This window comes from Carettochelys insculpta, chromosome 2 (assembly GCF_033958435.1).
Source record: "Carettochelys insculpta isolate YL-2023 chromosome 2, ASM3395843v1, whole genome shotgun sequence".
Taxonomy (NCBI): Eukaryota; Metazoa; Chordata; order Testudines; family Carettochelyidae; genus Carettochelys; species Carettochelys insculpta.
The window spans coordinates 89,122,121-89,144,151 of record NC_134138.1 but is presented as its reverse complement, the minus strand read 5'-3'; the positions used below and the strand labels follow the sequence as shown (position 1 = coordinate 89,144,151).

General features: G+C 43.1%; 1 protein-coding gene across 24 annotated transcripts in view; it reads right to left on the bottom strand.

Annotated features, from left to right (window-relative positions):
* The window catches only part of LOC142009367 (uncharacterized), a 64,705-nt gene that overhangs the window by 17,304 nt on the left and 25,370 nt on the right, over nt 1–22,031 (bottom strand). For 15 of the 24 annotated variants that reach the window (XR_012644440.1, XM_074987310.1, XM_074987302.1 and 12 more), the window contains 2 exons: nt 12,216–12,448; nt 1,189–2,261 (listed from right to left, as the gene is read on the bottom strand). The exons of 5 other annotated variants lie outside the window; for them this stretch is intronic. The gene's annotated coding sequence lies outside the window, so the exon portion shown is untranslated. The remainder of the gene's footprint in view (nt 1–1,188; nt 2,262–12,215; nt 12,449–22,031) is intronic. 4 more of the 24 variants (XM_074987315.1, XM_074987325.1, XM_074987304.1 and 1 more) reach the window with 3 other exon arrangements.

The window sequence follows — 22,031 nt, the reverse complement described above, 5'->3', positions numbered from 1 at the left end:
AGTAAGGAGGAGGCAAGTGGTCTGCTACCAAAATGGGGCGATGGTGTTCTTCATGCTTTACTTGAGATCAAGGCTTCACAAATCTTAGGCCAGAAGTTAAGTCAGAAGCTGATAGCTTGCAAACAAATATTTCAGCATTTTTGCCAAGATGTGACCCACTATCTTATCAAAAAGTAATATTTTGAGCAAAATAATTACTAGATTGTGACAATCAAATGGCTCTCAGTTTACTTGAAACTCTCTGAGATGCTTTCAGAAAGATTGTTTGCTTGGTTTGTGGCATGTCAGGAAGGTGCCACTTCACTGGTTGAAATGGTAGGAATAACCATGCAATTTAAAAAAAGAAATGAACCTTGAAGGAGAAAAGTAGTGTCAGGCTGGTCTGCAAAGGCTGGTTATTCATCCGATCCCAAAAAAACGGTTTTTACTGCAGTTTTCAACCCCATCTTACATACACTATAAATACAAATAGACAGTAGGATGCATATTTGGAGAAAAGTTTTTTTGCTTTTTTGATGAGCAAGAAACTGAAAAGGCTCACTAGCAAGATCCCCAAAGCTGCATGCTCAAAACTTAGCTAGATCTCCTCTGAGAATTTTTGAGAGTTTTGAGAATAAAATTGAATTCTTTGCCAATTTATGCAAGAAAATTTTGAAGGATGACTTAGAAATGAAGGTGTCAATTGATCTCCTTAGCTCAGTGGTTGGCAGCTAAAATAGCAAGAAGAGCAACTTTTTTTTTTAATTCGGTAAACAACAATTCAAGAACCACAATGCATGTGAGTACGAGACAGTCCTTTGCAAATAACATTAAACCATACTCTTTGTAACCCCTATTTTAAGAACAGTGCACACACAATGATTTGTAATGTGATACATGTTTACTGCTGGACATTCACAAACTTTGTACATACTCTGTTTCCTCACACTTTGGGTGTGTGTGTTTGTGCCACTGTATTCCTAACTTTCGCTCTTGAACCTTCTCTCTCTCTGGAGGACACTCGATTCTGCACTTCATTTTTGTTTTTGAAATCACGATATAGCTGCTCTGATACTTTTCTAAAGCACTCTTTTACATATCTGCTGTCCGTCAATGGCTCGCCTCATTTCATGATCCCTTGAGTTGCCACAAAACTAGCCATATTTATGCTAGTTGGTGATTTCACCCATTTAGCGAATGTGTTCTTACTTTGCTCTGCTTTGTGCAGCAGGTCCTCCATTGCTTTTTGTCTGACATCTCCAGCTGGATACTGTTCGGCAAAAGTAGTATATTTTTTTCGAGAAAATGCCGCTCGAGGTTGCGGGTTTTTTTAGCCATTCCAACCCCACTCTAATTATGCCAATTTTACTTCAGGTTTGATTTCTGTCTTCTTTCCTAAAATGCATGTTGCCCTTCACAGCAAGAATGCGACAAGCTTCTTTTTCCTTTTCAAAATCAAGACATTATTAGCAACACAATGAAAACACAGACACAGTATCATATCTCACAATGCATAGCACATATTAAAGGGGGAGTTATCCAACATTTCAAGGTCATGTATCATTTGCTATTTAGGTATGAGTTTGCTGCTGAGTTTTTAGTCGTTCACCATTTATCGAAAATAATCAGGAGGGGTTTTTTACTTTGCAATTATAGCATCAGGAGCCACAAAGAAGTCCTGAAAGAGCCATATGCAGCTCCTGAATCACAGGTTGCAGACCCCGCCTTAGCTAGAGTCACCAAAAGATTTTAGAAGCAGTGTATATTTCTCCCTGTAACCACAGTGGCTAATGAAAGGAGTTTCATTAAGCTAAAATTAATCAAGATTGAAAAATATGCATGGGGCAAGAAATGTTACGCTGTCTGGCAGTCACTTCACAGAGATCTCAGAAGCAAGACTGATGGACTGGTTTGAGCTAATCAATGAGATTATTTCAGGGACAACTGGGAAGGTCATTTGCAAAATTACTTGGTGACAAGTGCAGGGGATTTTATGGTCAGAAGGCAGGGGGAGGGGGGAGCATGTGCATCTCTGAACCAGACTGGAACAGCCTTGGCATGGCACTACACTCAACTGCCACGGGGGTGGTCTCAGATGTGTCCCTCTTTCAAATGGCAAGATGATTTTAGTGGGGAAAATCTAAAGCTATAGCATCCCAAAGGAGAGCATTTCCCAATGTGACTGTTCTTGAATCACCAGAGTAGCTGAGCCCACTGATGAACCTACCTCACCTTTAAAGCTTTGCCGTAGAGAGGACAGTCATATATCACTTCAGAGTGGCCTGCACAGGATGAGAAACGTCTGTGATTTAAAGCAATTCTGAGACTTTGTCTGGCCTTTTGACATCTCTCTCTCTCTCTTGCTAACTCTCTCTGCTTGTTAAAGTTTGTTGTATTTATTCACTTGCGCTGTCATAACTGTGGTGTAAATGCCAACAAAGATCATGATGTCTGTTGTGAGTTGTCACAGAGAGGTAGCAGTGTTAGTCTGTATGTTCACAAAATGAAAAAGCAGTCCTGTAACACTTTAAAACTAACCATATAATTAATTAGGTGCTGGGCTTTTTTTGGAACAGACCCACTTAAGATCTGGAAAAATGCTGATAAATGATAACTGAGACTAAAATAATTTAACCGGAAGATGGAAATAAAAACTGATGAATCGGCTAGATAGGACAGAAGTTGGGGGAGGAAAGGGGGAAGAGAAATAATTTCTGCAAGTGTCTATTAATTGGGCTGCCTGGGATCACTACAAATATCAAAGGTGGGGAAATGATCCTTAGGGATCTCCCTGCCTCTACTCAGGACCAAATTCACACAGATGCGCCTTTAGAGCCCCGGCCAGGATTATCTATTTGCTTCCCAAAATTCATATACCTGCTAGCCCTATCATTTCAGGTATTAGCACCCTTACTACAGGACTATCCAGCTTGGCAGATTCCCTTCTCACACCCTACACTACCAGCACTTCTAGCTATATCTGAGATACCACTGACTTCCCAAAGAAATTAACAGAACATCCAAAATCTTCCTGAAAATACCATCCCTGCCACTATGGCTGTAGAAGCCGTTTCCACATGAAGATGGACTGCAAGTGATTAGGAACACTACCCCAGATGTTTCAATGGCAAATGTGGTGGCTGAGTTATGTAACCTGTCCTCACCTGCAACTATTTCTGATTTGGGGACAATTTATACCTCCAGATCAATGGCACTACTATGGGCACCTACGAGGCCCCACAGTATGCTAACATTCTTATGTCTGACTTAGAACAACATTTCCTCTGCTCCCATACCCTATTACTCCTCCGTTACTTATGCTACAGTGATGATCTCTCCATTATTTGGACCCATGGTAAAGAGACTCTTGTTGAAATCCCTGTGGAACTGTTCAACCTCCACCCCACCATCAATCTCAGCTTTGACCATGCCACACAGACAATCCATTTCCTGGACACCACAGTGTGACTCACTGATGGCCAAATCAATGCCACGTTAGGAATCTGAATACACATAAACCTGTCAGTGCCCTAGCATCTGAATTGGAGCTCATTGGGAGACATCTGAATTGGAGTTAATTCTCAAGTTTGATACTTTTCACTTCAGCCTCAACAAAGATATCAATTACCTTACACATTACAAAGACAGTTCCACCGCCCTTTGATATTCACAGTGATCCCAGGCAGCCCACTTAACTTAATAGACGCTTACAGAAACCCACTGACTGCTACTCTCACCTACATGCCTCCAGATTCCATTCAAGACACATCACATGATCCATTGTTTATAATCAAGCCCTTAGATACAACCACATCTGCTCTGATCTTACTGACTGAGACCAAAAATTTTAAGATCTCTACCAGGCATTCATAAAACTTTAATTACCCACCAGGAGAAGTGGAAAAATGCATTGACAGGGTCAGATGAATACCCAGGAACCAGCTACTTCTAGACAGGCCCAAAAAGTTAATGACAGAATTTTGATGACAGACATTTCTCATCCCCTGTACCCCCAACTCAAATCGCTCCGGTGCACTATTGACAATCTGCAACCTACAGTGGAACATGATGCTGCACTCTCACAGGCCTTGGGTGACAGACTGGTCCTTTCCTACAGACAACTGCCTACTCAGGAAAATTTTTCACTAGCAACCACATATCACATCACAGAAATTCTCATCCTGGCACTCTTCTTTGCAACAAACCCCTTTGCCAACTCTGTCCACATATTAGCTGTGTCTACACGTGCACGCTACTTCGAAGTAGCGGCACTAACTTCGAAATAGCGCCCATCGTGGCTACACGCGTCGGGCGTTATTTCGAAGTTAACTTCGACGTTAGGCGGCAAGACGTCGAAGTCACTAACCTCATGAGGGGATCGGAATAGCGCCCTACTTCGACGTTCAACGTCGTAGTAGGGACCGTGTAGACGATCCGCGTCCCGCAACGTCGAAATTGCTGGGTCCTCCATGGCGGCCATCACTTGGGGGGTTGAGAGATGCTCTGTCTCCAGCCCCTGCGGGGCTCTATGGTCACCGTGGGCAGCAGCCCTTAGCCCAGGGCTTCTGGCTGCTTCTGCGGCAGCTGAGGATCCATGCTGCAGGCACAGGGTCTGCAACCAGTTGTCAGCTCTGTGTATCTTGTGTTGTTTAGTGCAACTGTGTCTGGGAGGGGCCCTTTAAGGGAGCGGCTTGCTGTTGAGTCCTCCCTGTGACCCTGTCTGCAGCTGTGCCTGGCACTCTTATTTCGATGTGTGCTACTTTGGCATGTAGACGTACCCTCGCAGCGCCTATTTCGATGTGGTGCCGCGCAACGTCGAAGTTGAACATCGACGTTGCCAGCCCTGGAGGACGTGTAGACGTTATTCATCGAAATAGCCTATTTCGATGTTGGCTTCACGTGTAGACGTAGCCATTTACACTGAAGACCCCATCACCAGACCTAACCACGCCAGTTACATGATCAGGGGCTCATACTTCTGTACTTCCACAAATGTGATGTATACCATCATGTGCCAGCAGTGCCCCTCTGCTGTGTATATTGGACAAACACTTTTTGCCAAAGAATGAATAGACACAAATCAGACATTAGGAATCCGAATACACATTAACCTGTCAGTGAGCATTTCAATGGAGCAGGCCCACAGCATCTGAATTGGAGTTCATTGGGAGACATCTGAATTGAAGTTCATTCTCATGTTTGATACTTTTCACTTCGGCCTCAACAAAAATATCGATTACCTTACACATTACAAAGGCAGTTCCCTGCCCTCCGTTGATATTCGCAGTAATCCCAGGCAGCCCACTTAACAGACACTTACAGAAACTATTCTTCTTCCCCCTTTTCTCCCATCCACCCTTCTGTCCTATCTAGTGAATTCATTGGTTTTTATTTCATTTTTTTTCTGTCTTTCTGTTAAATTCTCTTTGTCTCGGCTATCATTTATCGGAATTTTTCCAAATCTGCAGAACTGGGTCTGTCCTACAAAAGCTCATCACCTAATAAATTATATTGTTAGTCTTTAAAGTACTACAGAACTGATACTGATTGCGGTTTTTAAAACTCCTGGTCCCACACTCGAGTGATTGCATGATTACAATAAGTGATAGGAACCAAGGTTCCCATGGCGGTTGCCAAGTATGCTGTAATTTCACGTTTGCTGAAGTACAGTTGCCTTGAATGAGGGTTTCTGCTGTGCCAGAAGAAATCGAAATGACTGTTCATTATACAGGAAACACTGAGAATACTGCACATTTAATTTAAAACTTTTTTTTTAATAGAAAGATAAGCGAGGCACCTGTTCTCTACCACTTCAGTCCTGTGTGCTAAAGGCCTGCTGCCTACCAAGGTTTCGTGGCTCCTTGCTGTCCAGCCCAGAGGGGTCCACTGTCCCCAAGTATTGTCCTGTTGGAGCTGTTTGTATGATGGTGGTATATTTAAAGCCAAGGCCAGACGCATCTATTGTGTCCATATACACCTCTCTTATAATACATCTCTCTCATAATTAAATATGTTAATTGTGTGAAAAGCAGGAGGCCCGCTGCTGCAGACAACCCTAGCTTTCATACAAATGTTGTCTCTGCCTAACGTCATAGGCTGGTAGTCTGTAACCAGGCTTCTCCACTAATGGCACAGACAAAGAAATCCGCAGTGAGCAGATCTGAGGCACGACAATAGTCCTATTGCAGCCAGTGGGAGTTTTGCCATTGGCTTTATTTGGAGCAGGATCAATCCTTTGGTTATTTATCACTATTATGAGCCTTGCTCCCTCATGGTGTACAGAATAAATAACTTTCAACCATGTGAGTCAAATTGAGGACCTGAGGCTGCAGCTACCTCTGTTACTGGGGGTCCAGTGTTACTTGATAACTTGCCAGTAAGTGATCCTCGCCTCTAGCCAGGCAAGGAAGGTATCAGTGATAACAGTCAACCTGAGAGGGACCATTCCACCAGCTTTGCTGAACACATTAGTAAATAATGTAGGTCAGCTTCTAAACAAGAACTAAGGAACCCAAGGGCCTGTTTCCACAGTCTATCCAGGCACAACTCCTACTGATGTCTCTGGGATCTTTACCCAATCATGGTCTGCAAGACTGGGTCCTACACTGCGGAACTTGTTTAAGTTATTTAGAGAGTTAATTCAGATGTCTCACTCTGGGCAGGCTGTGAGGGGAGGATAATTCTGATCCCTGTCTATTTTATGTAAGTCTGTGCACACCAGTTTGTTTCTAATGCGTGAACATGCCTGCAGATTAAATAATAAAAAGTACAAGAGAATCTTTTCTGAAAAGCAAAAAGATAGGAAGGTATTTAATGAACAAAAATCAAACAAACAAATGTTCCTCTTTAATTCCCTGAGAAAGCGACTCAATCTGGAACTTGCTGCTCAAACTTGGGAAAAATGATCCAGCACATGAGTGCAGACAGTCAGCATTACAGGGCTGATAGCCTCTCTTAAGCTGTCTGACGTGGCCCATGCGTGTGGGTGCCAATCTCAAGGCATCCTCATACAGATCAGGGCGAACACATCCATATTGGAAGTATGCTCTATAATTAAAGTGAAATCCCCAAGCAATATAACAGCCTTGACCTGGTGCCACAGATAATTCTCTTGGTGCCTCAGGCCTAGCTGACCACCTGGGCTAGCTTGTCTTTTTTATAGTTGGACTTATACCAAAAATCAGAACACGATTCAGGCTACGCCTAGTCCCAAAGGACAATCTCTTATGCCAGCTCAAGAGAATCTTAGCTCTCTCACCAAACACAATGCTTGTGGTTGTGTTATCCACACAAAATTCTGTCAGTCACATGATCTAGGGGCACACAGGCGTACCCATTCCTAGGGCTCAAGTGTAACCTTCTCAATATTGGCACAGTAGCAATAGCTCAGTGGCTAAAGTATTGATATGATAAGCCCAGAGCTGTGAGTCCAATCCTTGCAAGGACCTTTCAAGGGCTGGGGCCAGTTTAGATGTTTTTCAAGCTCACAGCTGTGATGGCTGAGTGGTTCAGGTGTTGGACTGGAAATCCAATGGGGCTGGAGGGAGGGATAGCTCAGTGGTTTGAGCATTGGCTTGTTCATTTCAATCCTTGAGAAGGCCATTTAGGGATTGTGGCAAATAGATGTCAGGGATGGTGCTTGGTCCTGCTAAGGGGGCAGGGGCTGGACTAGATGATATCCCAAGGTCTGCTCCAGCTCTAGGAGATGTGTACCACCTGCTTTTTCTCACTCCTAAGGCTCAGGAGTAAGCTCAGTATAGGTATTCATCCCTACCTGTTCCTAGGGTTCAGGTATAACTTTACACCCTGTGGGTTTGTAGGGTCTTTTAAGAACAATGGAGATTACATATCTCATAAAGCTGGAAGGGACCTTGATACATCACTGAGTCCAGTTCCCTGCCCTTTTAAGCAGGGCTAAGTACCATACCTGACAGGGTTTTTTGGTAAATTATTTGCCTCAACTCCCTAAATAGTCTCCCACAGGATTGAACCCACGGCTTAACAAAGCTAATGCTCAAACCACTAAGCTTATACCACCCTACTTTTAAAAGCAATCTAACCTGCCCTGCCCTAGTACCTTAGAAGGCCTCCTCAAGCACTGAACCTACAATCCTGAGTTTACAAGGCCCATGGGCCAACCACTAAGTTATCCCTCCTGTCAGCGAAAGAAGGGGGAGGGATAGCTTACCCAAGAAAACAAAACAGAATGCACACACTAAGCATTCAATGTTCATCACCACTCCCAATAAGACAGATTGATTGGTTTTTGATGATCAGTCAGGGCCAGGTCCATGTGGGAAACTCTAGTATCTGCACAAAGTCATAGCAGAGAGTTGAGATCAGGCAGGTCTGATCTTGGAGCTGTGTCCTGGAGTTGGTTTCCAGCTTCCTTTTGGACCCCATTTTATGTAGAGAAACTTGAGTCCTGCTTAGTTAACCACTTATTTTACTAACCAATCCTGACATACTGTAACAGAATTATCTCGCCAGTCATACCCCACCACTTAATTGACTCACACCTGGCAAAACTAATTATACAACTGACACAAACAATGAAAACTCTAGACAGAGATCATACAGGCAAACAATAGGGAAGGGGGGACCCTAATGACAGTACAATAAAGAAATGAGGATCTCACAAACCCAACTATTGCTAGGTAGTTTTGTTTCAGTCAGAATGCTATCAGACGTTACCCATCTTCAGATCCATTTCTTTATCTGGTGACACTGCGTGCCATTAGGATAGGGTATCTCCTTCTTAAGAGTCTGATATTACACTATTTTAGATGGAGTGAGGACGTGACTTCCTGCTTCTCAGCTAATGACTGCTGCTCTTTGAATCTGACTGCAAATAAAAGCCATAGACTGTAGGCCTTACACTGTGGCTACAGTAACCTTAAAGTCTGCCCTGTAATAAACTTACTAAAGATTTATTGACTAGGAAAAACAAGTAATTGCAATAAGCATCATAGAACTGGAATTAAACTGAAGTCTCATCTATCCACTGAGTTGGTCTGAGATTAATTCCCCAAATACTATAAAAATCAAATGTAGAGCAAGGCACAGGCTGAATAACTGGGTGACATGGGCAAGAGAGCTTAGCATCTGAAAACTCCTAGGTATGGTAAGAATCCTTTCCAAAAAGTTACTGCCCTATGGCCAATTATTATTTTAGATATACATGGGTCATCAGTGAGACTGCTACCAGGAGCAATGGCTGAAAGTCACATCACTGGGCCCTCCATGTGTGTTGGTGGAATCAGTAAATCAGAATACAAGATCAGCCATCCAGATACAAGAACAGAGTTTGGCCCCTAGGATGGGCCCTGTGTGGTCCCAAACACTGCCACTTCATGAAGGAAAGTCGCACTTTAAGACAGCGGTATCCAATAGGAATTCAAAGATCACTACAATTGTGGTTCTCATCTTTCCATATTCCCCACTTTCTCCACACACCCCCACTCCCTCAGAGCCAAGTCCCTCAGTCTCCCGTGCTAAATAAATGCCGTCCCGCAGAACCAGACACTCGCAAGTACCCCCTCCCACTCCACCTAACTGCCCTTCCCCAGATTAAGGTACCCCTTGCCCTCAGTTCTAATTAAATGCCGGCAACTCGCCAGGGCCACTGCCACCATGTACTTCTCCCACCAAGCGGTGGGGCGTGTGCCTGGAGTGGGTGGACAGCACTCCCAGCATTCAGCTCTCAGGAGGAGCCACATTTAAAGGCTCCAAGAGCCACATTTGCCACAAGGCAGTGTCCTATTTGCCACTTATGGTAAGTGGTGAACATACTGGAGGCCTCTGCTTTAAGAGCTGCACACAAGCAGCTAACTGCAGCACAAAGTAGTTGTATGGGAACTACAAAATTGAGAAATTATGTTACATGTTCTCGAGTGCCATTTCCTGGATTCTTTTTGTGTGTGTGTGTGTGTAAAAACATCCTTTTCTGAAGCACTCCTGTGACGTCCTCACAGAACCATGAGGAAAAGGTGAGGGGAAGAGAAGGAGGATAAGGTCAGCAAGCTTAATGCTGAGGCAGAGACAATACTTACAATTCTTGTTGACAGGATACAGGCCTAAATCAGAATACAGGATAGTGTAAATATAGGGACTGGGACCCAGCTTGCTAGCACTGCAACACCCCCTTGCTGTGAGTGGTTTCCATTCTATACGGGATTTATAGTTTGATTCAATGGCTCGTACTCCCACTATAAAAATTATTTAGCATCCTTAGGTGTGAAAGAAACACATGCATAGGAAGCTATTTGATTTACAAAATCTTTCTTCATTTTCATAAAGATTAATTTCATTGGATCTCTGTCAAATCTCTCTCTTTTCATGGTGCAATCACATGCTGCACTGAACTGGGATTTTCAAGATCTAATATATTAGCTTGCCCATTGCCACAAAGAGAATACCATTTGGTTTGTTTCTTCACCTTTGATAGTTGCACCTCTTGTTTGGTTTCAACAAGTTTAAAAAGTTGGACCAATGAGAGTCTTTTCAGAATGGTAACAATTTCCCATTTAGTCTCAAATTCTGGCTTTTAACCAGTTAGCTCTTACTGTATGTTTGCTAACATCTAAGTGATAAAAGCAAAGACTGTGAGCCAGACTGTTTGTTTCTTTACTAAACCCACACAGCAAATAGAACAGGGAAGCTTGAGATTATCCCTCGGTAGGTTTCCTAGATCATCTACTGACAGGCCGGATTTGCTCCTCTGTGGAGCAAGCAAATGATTCCACTCACAGAGGCTATGGTGGCCTTGAGAGCCATGCACAAGTTGGAGGATCCATCTGAGGCACAAAGCTAATGTGACGGACACCCTGTGCCTCTGCACCAAACCAAGATCCCTACATCTTGTCCTCCAGCCAGTTCCTGTACAGTACTGCTCCTCTGGGGAGTACAAGGTTGCAGAACCACTACCAAAAGAGTGACTGCTGCAGTCTCTTCTGCATGAGAGCTGTGAACCTCCTTGAGAGTGCTGCTCTTCAAGTTGAGCTCGCCACAGGCCACTGTAATTGAAAGCAAGCTCTGCTGGAGAAGGCAGGAGATTCTTTCAACATGTTCTCTCCCTGTACAGTTTCCTTTCATATAGATTTCCTCTGCATCTTGGATTTGTGACATCAGAAAGGTGGTGCCACAGGTAAAGCACCTTAAGATAAAAGCCTTTTATTCCCAAAGAGGTTTGAAGCAGATTGTATCACTTCACATCCATTCTAAACATTGCTATTCCATGCACAGATAAAAACTGGTGAATAGAGGTGGTTGTGGGTAGAGCTAAGCAGAAAATACATATTTACGCCTAAGAAATCTTGACTTCTCTAAATTAGTTTCCGTTCTGACTCCAAACAGGAAGACAAAACACGGAAGAGATTCATGGAATTAGAACTTTTACAACTGACATTTTCCCTTGAAACTAAATGATTCACTAAGGTGATACACCTTTCGTTTTGATTCTCCCAGTCTATAAACTGCAAAATGTCATCAAAACTGACTTTTTCCATGGAAAACATCAATAGAGATGCAATCACATTTTTAATAGGAAATTATTTAATGTGAAAAACTTCTACCCAGTCTACCACCAATAAAGGCCCCCCAGTAGCAAACGCCTTCAGGAGAGACTGACTTTGAGCTGAGGTCTCAAAAACATGAACAGGCATCATTGTAACCCATGAGACTTTAGGCTTCCCTGTTTCCCTTCAGTAAGGTTGGCTTGCCAGAACCCAGCTTTCTTTCCTGATGTCTTAGATAATCAGCGAGAATCTACTTTTGTGTTCTGTCAATATTTAAAGTTGATGTCAAAGTAAAATTTGATAGTCCTTTAAACTTTCTTTTGAAATAGAATAGTGAACTCTGTTTATTGTGCACCTGAGTTGGCAACTCTTACTCACAGGAGCAGGGAATAGGGCAGGAATGAAATTTACTCCAGGCAGAGGGGCAGCAAAAAGTCTGTGCATGACTAAGTCTCATGTAAACCCACTCATGATATATAATTCTTATGCAGACCCTTTGCACTGGGATGAATTACACCTATCGAGGAGCACTTTGAAGCCAATGAAGCAATTCGTGTGTGAGTGTGCAAATCCTGATGTTGTTGTTTGTTGTACCAAACTCAGCATTTATTTATTACCTATTTTGCAATTCTAAGATAGGGGTGTTTTATATTCACTGAATATATTGACAATATTCAAGTTATAAGGGGTTTTCTTCTTAGGTCACTAAGCATCTAATACCTTCATGCATTCTCTTCGACTCTGTCAGTAGGGATTCCCCAGGCGTAGTCTTTTACAGCTGTGGCTCCCAGGAAGTGGAAATACCTGGAGAAGCTCTGCCAGATGAAGTCTTTGGGGTTATTTCGTAAACAGGATGAATTGGGTGGGGTAGAAGAGAACATCTCTTTTATGGAATTGATCCTTAAGATTCCTCCCTTCGCACCTCGCTTGTTTCTTCGGTGTGACTTGACCTACTAATAGTGAGACTCATTTTAATAATGTTGTATAACTTGACATTTTTAAAGGTCATAAGATTACAGGAACATCATACATTTTATCCCCTATATATCAGAATGTCAGAGTTTAGCAGTATTAGTGGTTTGTTTTACTAAAAGCTCAAATGTTAGAAATAACAAGCATCAACTAAATTCGATAATCCTAAAATACCATGTAATATGTCTGACAGGTTGGGTGAGGCAATATTTTTTTATTGGACCAACTTCTGTTGGTAAACATACAAGCTTTCAAGCTACACAGTTTTTTTCAGATTTGAAGAGCTCTGTGTAGCCTTAAGGGTTGTCTCAGAAGCTGGTCCAGTAAAAGGTACTTCAGCCACCATCTCTCTCTAATATCCTGGAAGGAACAAGAACCCTCCAAACACATATTATGTCAGCGAGAATTATTGTTTTGCAACAGAAATTGGCGGGTTTTTTTAAAAGGCAATCACATGCATTAAGTTTTTTAAAAGTATTACAAAGGCAGCCTGGGATGACTTTTCCTGATTGACGGAATAGAATAATAATTGGGAACTAAATTGAATCTAGCTGTAGTAATAGAATCTTCATTTATAATTTGTTAAGCTCTGCAGCCTCATGTATAACTAAAGAAGCTGTGGAGAAAATGTTTTGGCTGTGTCTGCACTAGCACCCTTCTTCAAAGGGGGCATGGTAATCAGCTTGAGCAGAGAATACTAATGAAGTGACACAATGAATATGCAGCACCTCATTAGACTAATTCTCCCCACGGCACTGTGAAGTTGCAAACTTTGAAGCGCCAGCATGCCATGTAGCCACAGGCACTTTGAAGTGCCACTCAACTTCAAAGTGCCCTTAGTCCCTTATTCTCCACTCAGGTTGATTACCATGCCCCCTTCAAAGAAGCAGGCTAGTGCAGACACAGCCTTTGTGATGGAAACTTTTTTACTCTCCTTAGGACTTTCCAAATAGTGTGTGGGAGGGAAGCAAGGAGAAGTGTGACTTCAACTTAAACAACAACAAAGTCCTGTTTCATGGAAAATGAATTGTGATGTTTCTAGGTATATGTAAATGGACAGAGGAAAGATGGCTGAGGTTTCACAGGTAATGAGATAGCACTGGTGACCTTGGAAAGAATTGGATCAGTATTTGCAGATTTTGATAAAGCCGTGAATTAAAACTCCACAGTCGTGATCTCCCAATGCTAACTCACATGAGTAACATTATTTCAGGTCATCACTGAAACTTCCCATGGTACAGCCAGCCAGCAGAAGGTCCTTTGCACAACTTAAAGTCCCATATGGGTTCTGTGTGAAGGCAGCTGGCTGTTGATTGGTTGCAAGGTGATACCTGAGGATTCCATGGGGTGCAGGAAAGGTTACACACCAGGTGTGGGTCAGAGATAGGCCAAAGTGGGTGGAGCAGGATAAGGATGACAAAAAACCAATCCTGCAGTTTCTCAATAAGGCATGCACATGCCTTATTGCAGTAGGCTGGATGGCAGAAGTGAATTATAGAAAGGACTTAAATGCAGCAAGAGAAGTGGCTTGAGCGTAGAAGAAGGTATAACAGAAGGAGAAAGAGGGTCTACTGAGACTGGGGCAGGGCTCAAAGGTACAGTAGATTATTACAAGAAAAACTAATAAAAGATCACACTGTATATTAGCAATTCACACTGAAACATACTGGAAAGGCTTTTTCAATAAATACATGTCATGCAATTATATACTAAAGAATATTTAGATTGAGTGAAATAATAAACTTATTTCAGTGTTTTATTCACACACTAGATCTATGGAAGCATTTGGGTTTTAAAATCTACCATGTAAACTGCATTAGGTGGTATTTAAGAGAATGAAGTATGAAAGCATTTTAAGCATATAATTCTAATTATCACTACTCAGCCCCCTCTGCTAATTAAAATAGAGATCTTTTGGCCAAGGTTTTAAGAATTGACTCAAGATTTTTGAGTGCTTCAATTTGTGAGGCCAATTTGAGACAATTTAAAGGGTTTAATGTTCAGAAAAAGTGCTGAGCACCAGCCTTGTGAAAATTGGATTGGAAACAATTAAAACATCTCAAGTTGACCCCAAAATGAACCTGCTCCAGAGGAAGTTTTGTTGTAATTAATAATTCTTTGTAATGATGTTGCTCCTGAGAGACCAGTAATGGAGCAGGGCCCTGTTGTGCTAGGTGCTGTACAAACACAGAACAAAAGCCTGATGGAAAGGAATCTAGTCCACAGCTGTTCCCTTCTCACCAACTCGGTTGTAACTACCATTAAGGGTTCTAGTAAGCGTCCATTTCAGTAGTGGTGCTATGCAGACCTCTGGCCACTAGAAACTGAGCAGCCAGAACCCAAATAGAACAAATGAGTTAAAACTGAAGCTATCCCTCACCCACACCTTGAACTATCACATTTTCCCATCTTACTTCTATACAACACATATATTATCTTATGGTCAAATTGTGCATTTCTTTTCTCAGGTTTGACTCTGACAAATTCAATAGCAATTTGTCCTAGGAGAACCCAAAGGATGGCCTTAAAAGAGTTGGTTAGAAATAGCAGATTTAAAACAACACACGCAAAAACATTTATGAAAAAGCTAGTTAGACAACCCTGTTCAGCCAGCCATAGATGAATACTAATCAGGTCACGTTATTGTCAGACCACATCACAAAGTGTGAAACTCAGCTCTGTGCAGAATGCCGATACACAAATACCCCAATGCCGATGTACAAATAAGTGCTCAAAACAGGGCTTAAGTGAGGTGTACATAAACTGTGTGCTGGCCTTCTCCATAGGGGCAAATTTTTACCCACGTGAAGGAAAGTGGAAGACCTTGAAGAGGGGACAGCCCGGAAGATATGTCTACAATAGATTATTCCTCTATAGCTTAGTCTGGAGGTCTTATTCCAAAATAAGATATTCTGGAATAATGCAGTCACACTACAGGGAAGCCCCAAAATAAGCAAAATTTATTCCAAAATAGTGTGTCCACACACAAGAGACCCTTCCAAGGGCTCTAATCCAAAATACTATGTCTACACAGCAGCTTTATTTCAGAATAAACTATTCTAGAAGGGTTTATTTCGAAATAGCTGCTATTTCCTGTCTACAAAGCCCTTATTCCAAAATATCTATTTCAGAATAGGCACTATTCTTCATAGACTGAGGTTTACCAAATTCAAAACAAGCCAGGAGCTATTTCAGAATTATTGCAAAATAGCAGTTGCATTGTGTAGATGCTTGCGAAGTTATTTCGAAATAGTGGCCATTATTGCAAAATAACTCTATTGTGTAGAGACTCCCTGAGAGTGGCATAGAAACATTGTAACATTGCCCTACTACACAAGGGCGCTAGAGAGCATGGATAACCAACAGGATACACATAAATAGGAGCATTTCCTCTGAACTGAAAAGTCTCTGAGAGACACAACTTGTTTTAATAGTTAGTTCAAACGTCAGTGGAAAAACAGGTTTCAGGTCTGACAGGTCTATCAAACTTCTCCAGGACCAGCAAGGGTGGAGAGGCCGTACCCTCTGGCATCCTATCCTGCCAATGCACTGCTGTTCCATAACCAAGAACAGGTGTGCAGCTGCCAGAACTAAGCACTTCACATTGCTCCTTGCAGAGCAATAAAAAATGTCCATAAAGCAAAAAATATCATTTACTCTGTCAGAATATGCAGCAAAAGTTGCTCTGGTGGACTTCCAATGAAGTCCACTAAATTGACATGCTGCAGAGCAGGGGGCAGGTGTTTGTTTTCAAAGAAAAACCCATGGGAAGGCAAAGGCACTCAAAGTCCTTCCAAGTTAGAACTCGTGGAGTTGGCATTTTGTGTTCCCCTCAGGGCAAAGGATTTATAACCTAATGAAGGAGTAGGCAGCATACCTCATGTTCCAAAGCCCAGCCCTGCAAATCCCAGGACATCCATGGGAAAAGACACTCCCTCTATTGTGCTCCCTGAGTCTTCTTTCTCTTGTGAGCCATCTCCCTCCTGTATCCGCACCCTTTCCTGCCCTAAGAGGAGGCGCAGAAGGTGCAGCAGCATTCATGCAGATTTGAGGACTATTACTACTGCGTGGAAACCACCCGAGCAGTTGACCGGAATGTGCTACTACTACAAATTTCAAGGTGTCTAACGCACCCAGAGGTTGCAGGGAGGATCACTGAGGGCACAAGGGAAGAGAGGAAGCAACACCAATCCCCTTTCAAAAGCCTTTGTGCAGCTTTTCGGATTATTGCTACGTCCACATTTACTGCCATCCAGGTTGGATGGAATTGCCACCTGAGTTGGGGAGGGCAAACAAGCTATCCACAGAACCCAACTCTCATTTTCAGGGGAAAAGGCCAACAGCAGCAACACCATGTGACTCCTGCCAAGGACAGCAATATCCAGGCCACTTGTGCCCTAGCCAGAAATGAGATTCCTCCCAGCTAAAAAGAACCTCTGATGCTGACCGTAAAGGATAGTGATGATAATGACATTTGGCCACTAGGTAGGGGCCCTATACCTTCAGCGTGCTGTACAACCATTAGCTGATTAGATGGTGAAGAAACACCTGTCAGGGCAGGGAAATAACTTGTTTCATTTCATAAGGGGTATCACCAGCCAGGCCACCTCCCTGTGCCATTACGAAGGGAAATGGAGGCACACTTCAGCCCCATGGCACTGAAACATTATGGTCATCGCCTCATCTCCTCTTAGCTGTAATGAGGGGGGACTAGGTCAGGGGGATGGATAGCTCAGTAGGTTGCACATCAGCCCAATAACACTGGAGTTATTAGTCCAATTATGGAGGGGGCCATTTAGGGAGCTGGGGCAAAAAGGTTTTTTTTAAAACAGAAAAACAAAACAAAGTCATGTAAGTGTCATTGTGAAGGCAGCGGACTAGACTCAATGACCTCTGAAGCTCCTTTCCAGCTCTAGGAGATAGATACATCTCCATACATTATCAATAGACCTGCTTTTGAAGGGACAGTCATGTATGTAAGCCCTCCTGCATTTGTCCCTTTTCTTTACAACAGACCAGATGTCCTATATTTTCTGTCTCTTCCACACCCCATAAGCACTAGAGGTTGCTGCTGAAGGAGAGATGCCTATTGACAGCTGCCTGCCTCCTCATGGTGAGCTGGGAGATCCACTGGCTGACAATAGGGGTGGGCGGGCACAGCTATTCAGCACAGGGAAATATTGTTACCACATACGTAATGCTGTCCACAAAGCAGACTCTACAGGGGACGAAAGCACACAGGCCACAAATGCCTCACCGTGGAACAACAGCAGAGAGTTCCATGAGTAATTTTCTTCCAGCACAGAGCAAGGAACTTCAGTAGAATAAACAAAAACACAATGATACGCCTAAAGCAACACACTTCCTCCCTCTCGCCTTCCTTTTTTCTCCCTTTCTTAGCACAGCTAATACCTCCCAGCCCCACATCCTCTTGTAGGAAGCCAGATTTAAAGAAATCCTATACCTTCTCATGCCCCTAAAAGCCAATTAAAACTGTCGCAAGGTCCCACCTTTTTGTTCATTTTGGGATATGCCAACCCATCCACAAATGCCATTTTCAACACTAGATATGCTGCTGAGCTTACTTTTAAAGTCCATTATACTCTTTGAAGACGACCAAAATCATCTACCAAGCCAACATGCCATTTCTGGGTCACACTCTGTCACATGCTGAAAAGGTGTGGAATTCTGTTTTAGCATAGGACCATGCTGGTGTTTATCTGGTTACTTGTACTGGGAAAGACCTGGAGCTCCCTGACACAGAGGCACTGTGGTAAGAACGCCACCACTATGTCCCGAGGCTCTGAGTTTCTACGTAACCACCTGATTCTTTCGGCAACACCAAACTAAGTTCCTCCTAAAATCTGACTCTCTAGATCCACTCATCAGAGGTAGAGGCCCAGAGGTTCTCAGTACATGATTGGAGAGGTGGATGAATATGCTGCAGAGTCTATGTTAATGGTCTCTCTAAACTCTGTGCTAACTCTCGCCATTCTGGGAGCTGGAGGATTCCTGAGATTTAGCCATGGTCACCTTTGCCACATTCCCCACTCTGACCAAGGACCAGGGCCACAGTAAAGTAGGCTCTCTGATGCCTGAAGATTCACTTAGGCAGAGACAATCCAATTCTCAGGTTGCTGCATCCTTTGGCTTCATAGCCATTTGGAACCGATGGAACAGCACAAAGCTACCTGACCAGAACCCAGTATATATCTTTATCATTTATTCATTGAGATATCTGTGCCACTATTATTGAAACCTGTAGGAAGGGACCAGAGCAGGCCCTGATCTAACCCCCCACCGAACCTTAGCCACAGCTACGAAGTCTACAGAGGACCTTCTTCAAAGTACGTGCACAGAACAGAATCATGTGCCACTAAGAGGCAGTGTGAGGTTCCACACTCTTCTGAAAGAACCTTGTGGAAGGCTGCAGCTTGTGAGGTTCCACAGAAATGTAACTGAGCTCTAAAGAAATTGCTCTCAAACCCTTCAGATTTTATAGAGAATGAGATCCTTTCGAGAGGCATTTGTATCATATGATATGGAGAACAGTCTCCTTACTGCTGAATTGTATGAGTTTTTAAAGAGAAAGGACTTCATTCTTTACTACAATTTGTAGAATTTTAGAGTACCTGTGCTACGATTTGTACAGACATGCAACAGGATTCACATCATTACATTCTATAGGATACTTACAAGCTAGAGCTGTCATGCCGTCCTAATATGTGGGCCTGCTTTTAACAGAGGGGACACTCCAGGCCCCTGCTTAACATACCCTTCAGCCAGGAAAGTTAAATGAGGCTAACAAGTTTCACTCTTGTGGCTGGCCACCTTCTAGTGCATTTCATGCTCTGTGTTTCAGTAGCACAATGCTGGTGTGTTTAGTCTCACACCCCTGCTAACAGTGAACAATGTGATCCCATAAAAACATGTATCTATTTTGCAGTCACATTCGCTTCCCTGCAGAGGATCAGCCCAAGACCTGTGCGCCACTTCAGTCATGCTGAAGGGCTCAGTACTATACCATGGATAGGAGCAGACATCAAGTACACAAAAGAAATAGAAATGAAGCAGTGGTTGTGGTTTGTGTGTGGTTGCTGCACAGGAGAATTTCACATCCAGTGTTCCCTGCCCAGTTTCCCTCCCCACCCTCAAGGTCACCTGTAAAAACAACAAGTTTACAAACATGGGAGATACTGAACATAGAGAGTTTGGTGAATTTTATTGACCCTGTGTCATCCTCTTTGCTTTTGCAGTCCCTTGTGATCTTGTCTCTCTTTAGCATCCGGATACATTTCACGCACAGCGAGGAAAGACAAAATCCTGCTTGACTGCCTCATTTGCAGACAAGTATGGGAAGCCTTCAGACCTCATTTCAACAAGGCACTGCTATTCAAACAAACGCTTGACAAGATGCAAAGAATTACCACACCCATGTTTACCACTTGTTATTATTCTCTTAGGAGCTGTAAGAATTGTCCTGAACAGTGCAGCTGCAAAATCCTTCTAACTATTTAAGGGTACAGTACGCTCCATAATATACTAGCAATACAGTAAACACCTCTGCTGAGATTCTAGTTAGAAGGATTTTAAAATGAGTAGCTAGAATGATGGAAGAGCAAAACACTGAGAACATGAGAGTGGCCATACTGGGTCAAACCAAATGCCCATCTAGTCCTGTATCCTGTCTTCTGACAGCTGCCAATGCCCAACACCCCAGAAAAACGAACAGATCAGGTGATCATTAAGTGATTCCCTCCCCTGTCACCCATTCACAGCTTCTGGCAAACAGAGGCTGGGGATGTCCCCCGCCCCCCGACCCATTGTGGCTAAAGGGTAATGGTATACCTGTCCTCCACGTATTTATCTAATTCTTTTCTGAACCCTGTTGAAGTCCTGCTTTTCACAAAGTCCTCTGGCAGATATCATCTGGCTACAGGCTGTAGGAAGTTTTAACCAGAAAGCATTGGGAGTATGCAAAGAAGAAATAATAATAACAGCAAAACACCCAAAGTTCTCTATATTTTTGAAAGCTGGGTTTCTAAATCCTGTTTTTCCCCACTCCCAATCTCCTTTAGGATTATCTTCTTTTATTCAAAAAAACAAGAGAACTCACACAAAGCTCTCCACTCTATTTAAGGCCGAATGTGGGTGTGACGTTACCCCAGGTACAATCTGGACTATTGAACAGCTGTGCCCGCTCAATTCTGCAACCTGGGATACCTTGAACACTGTTTCTCTGTGAGAGTTACCATGCCTGGTCTACTCAGACACAGCCTCCAGCATGTAAGTCACTCCAAATATACTGTATAGCTGTGCCTAGACTAGCCCCCAACTTTGAAGAGGGCACGGTAATTAGGGTGTGGGGAGATTACTAATGAAGTGCTGCGGTGCATATGCAGCACTTCATTAGGCTAAATCTCCCTCGGGTACTTGGAAGGACCCACACTACTTCAAAGTCCCTTTACTCCTCAAAATTTTGTTGCACGGGCACTTCCAAGTACCCGCAACTGACCCACAGCTACACACAAGACAGCATTTCAAAGCTTCACACTTCACAGTTGCCACGGGGGAGATTTAGCCTAATGAAGTGCTGCATATGCACTGCTGCACTTCATTAGTAATCTCCCCACACCCTAAGTACCATGCCTGTTTCGAAGTTGGGGGCTAGTCCAGACACAGACTATGAGTGCTATGGCCAGTCACTCATGAATTACATTGGAGAGCAACACCAGCAAATTCCTACTCACAGACTTTCCCCAAGAAATGTACATCTTGTACTGCCCAGCACCCTCCTGGATAAAACAAACTCATATAAAGTCCACGATTTTATTAATAGAACATGATAAGCACAAATCCTGTTATCCCAGTTGGAGTTTCCCAAACACTTCCAGCCAAACACGCTGGTTTATACAAAAAAGCAGTCCAGTAGCACTTTAAAAACTAACAAAATAATGTACTAGGTGATGAGCTTTCATGGGACTGACCCACTTCTTCAGATCATAGCCACACCAGAACAGACTCAATATTTAAGGCACAGAGAACCAAAAACAGTAATCAAGGTTGACAAATCAGAAAAATTATTATCAAGGTGAGCAAATCAGAGAGCAGAGGGGCAGAAAGGGGGGAGTCAAGAATTAGATAAAGCAAAGTATGTAAAAGAGCCCCTATAATGAGCTAGAAAATTGCCGTCCCGATTCAAACCAGGTGTTAATGTGTCAAATTTGAATATAAAAGAGAGTTCAGCAGCCTCTCTTTCCAAACAGCTGTGAAAGTTCCTTTTCAGTAGAACACAGACTTTCAGGTCATTAACAGAATGGCCCACTCCGTTAAAGTGCTGGCTGACAGGTTTGTGAATCAGGAGTGTGTCCACGTAAAATGGCAGGGGCTGAGAGCCAGAAGCAAAGGCCGGATCTTTCTTCAGGTGAGTCACTTCGTGCCCCCCCAGAATTTCTTCACGCCCCCCAGTTTGGGAAACCAGGGTCTAGTGCTAAGGCAGTGCCGAACACTGAAGATTCTCACACTACTACTCCAACACCAGGACACCACTATGTGGGCCATTAA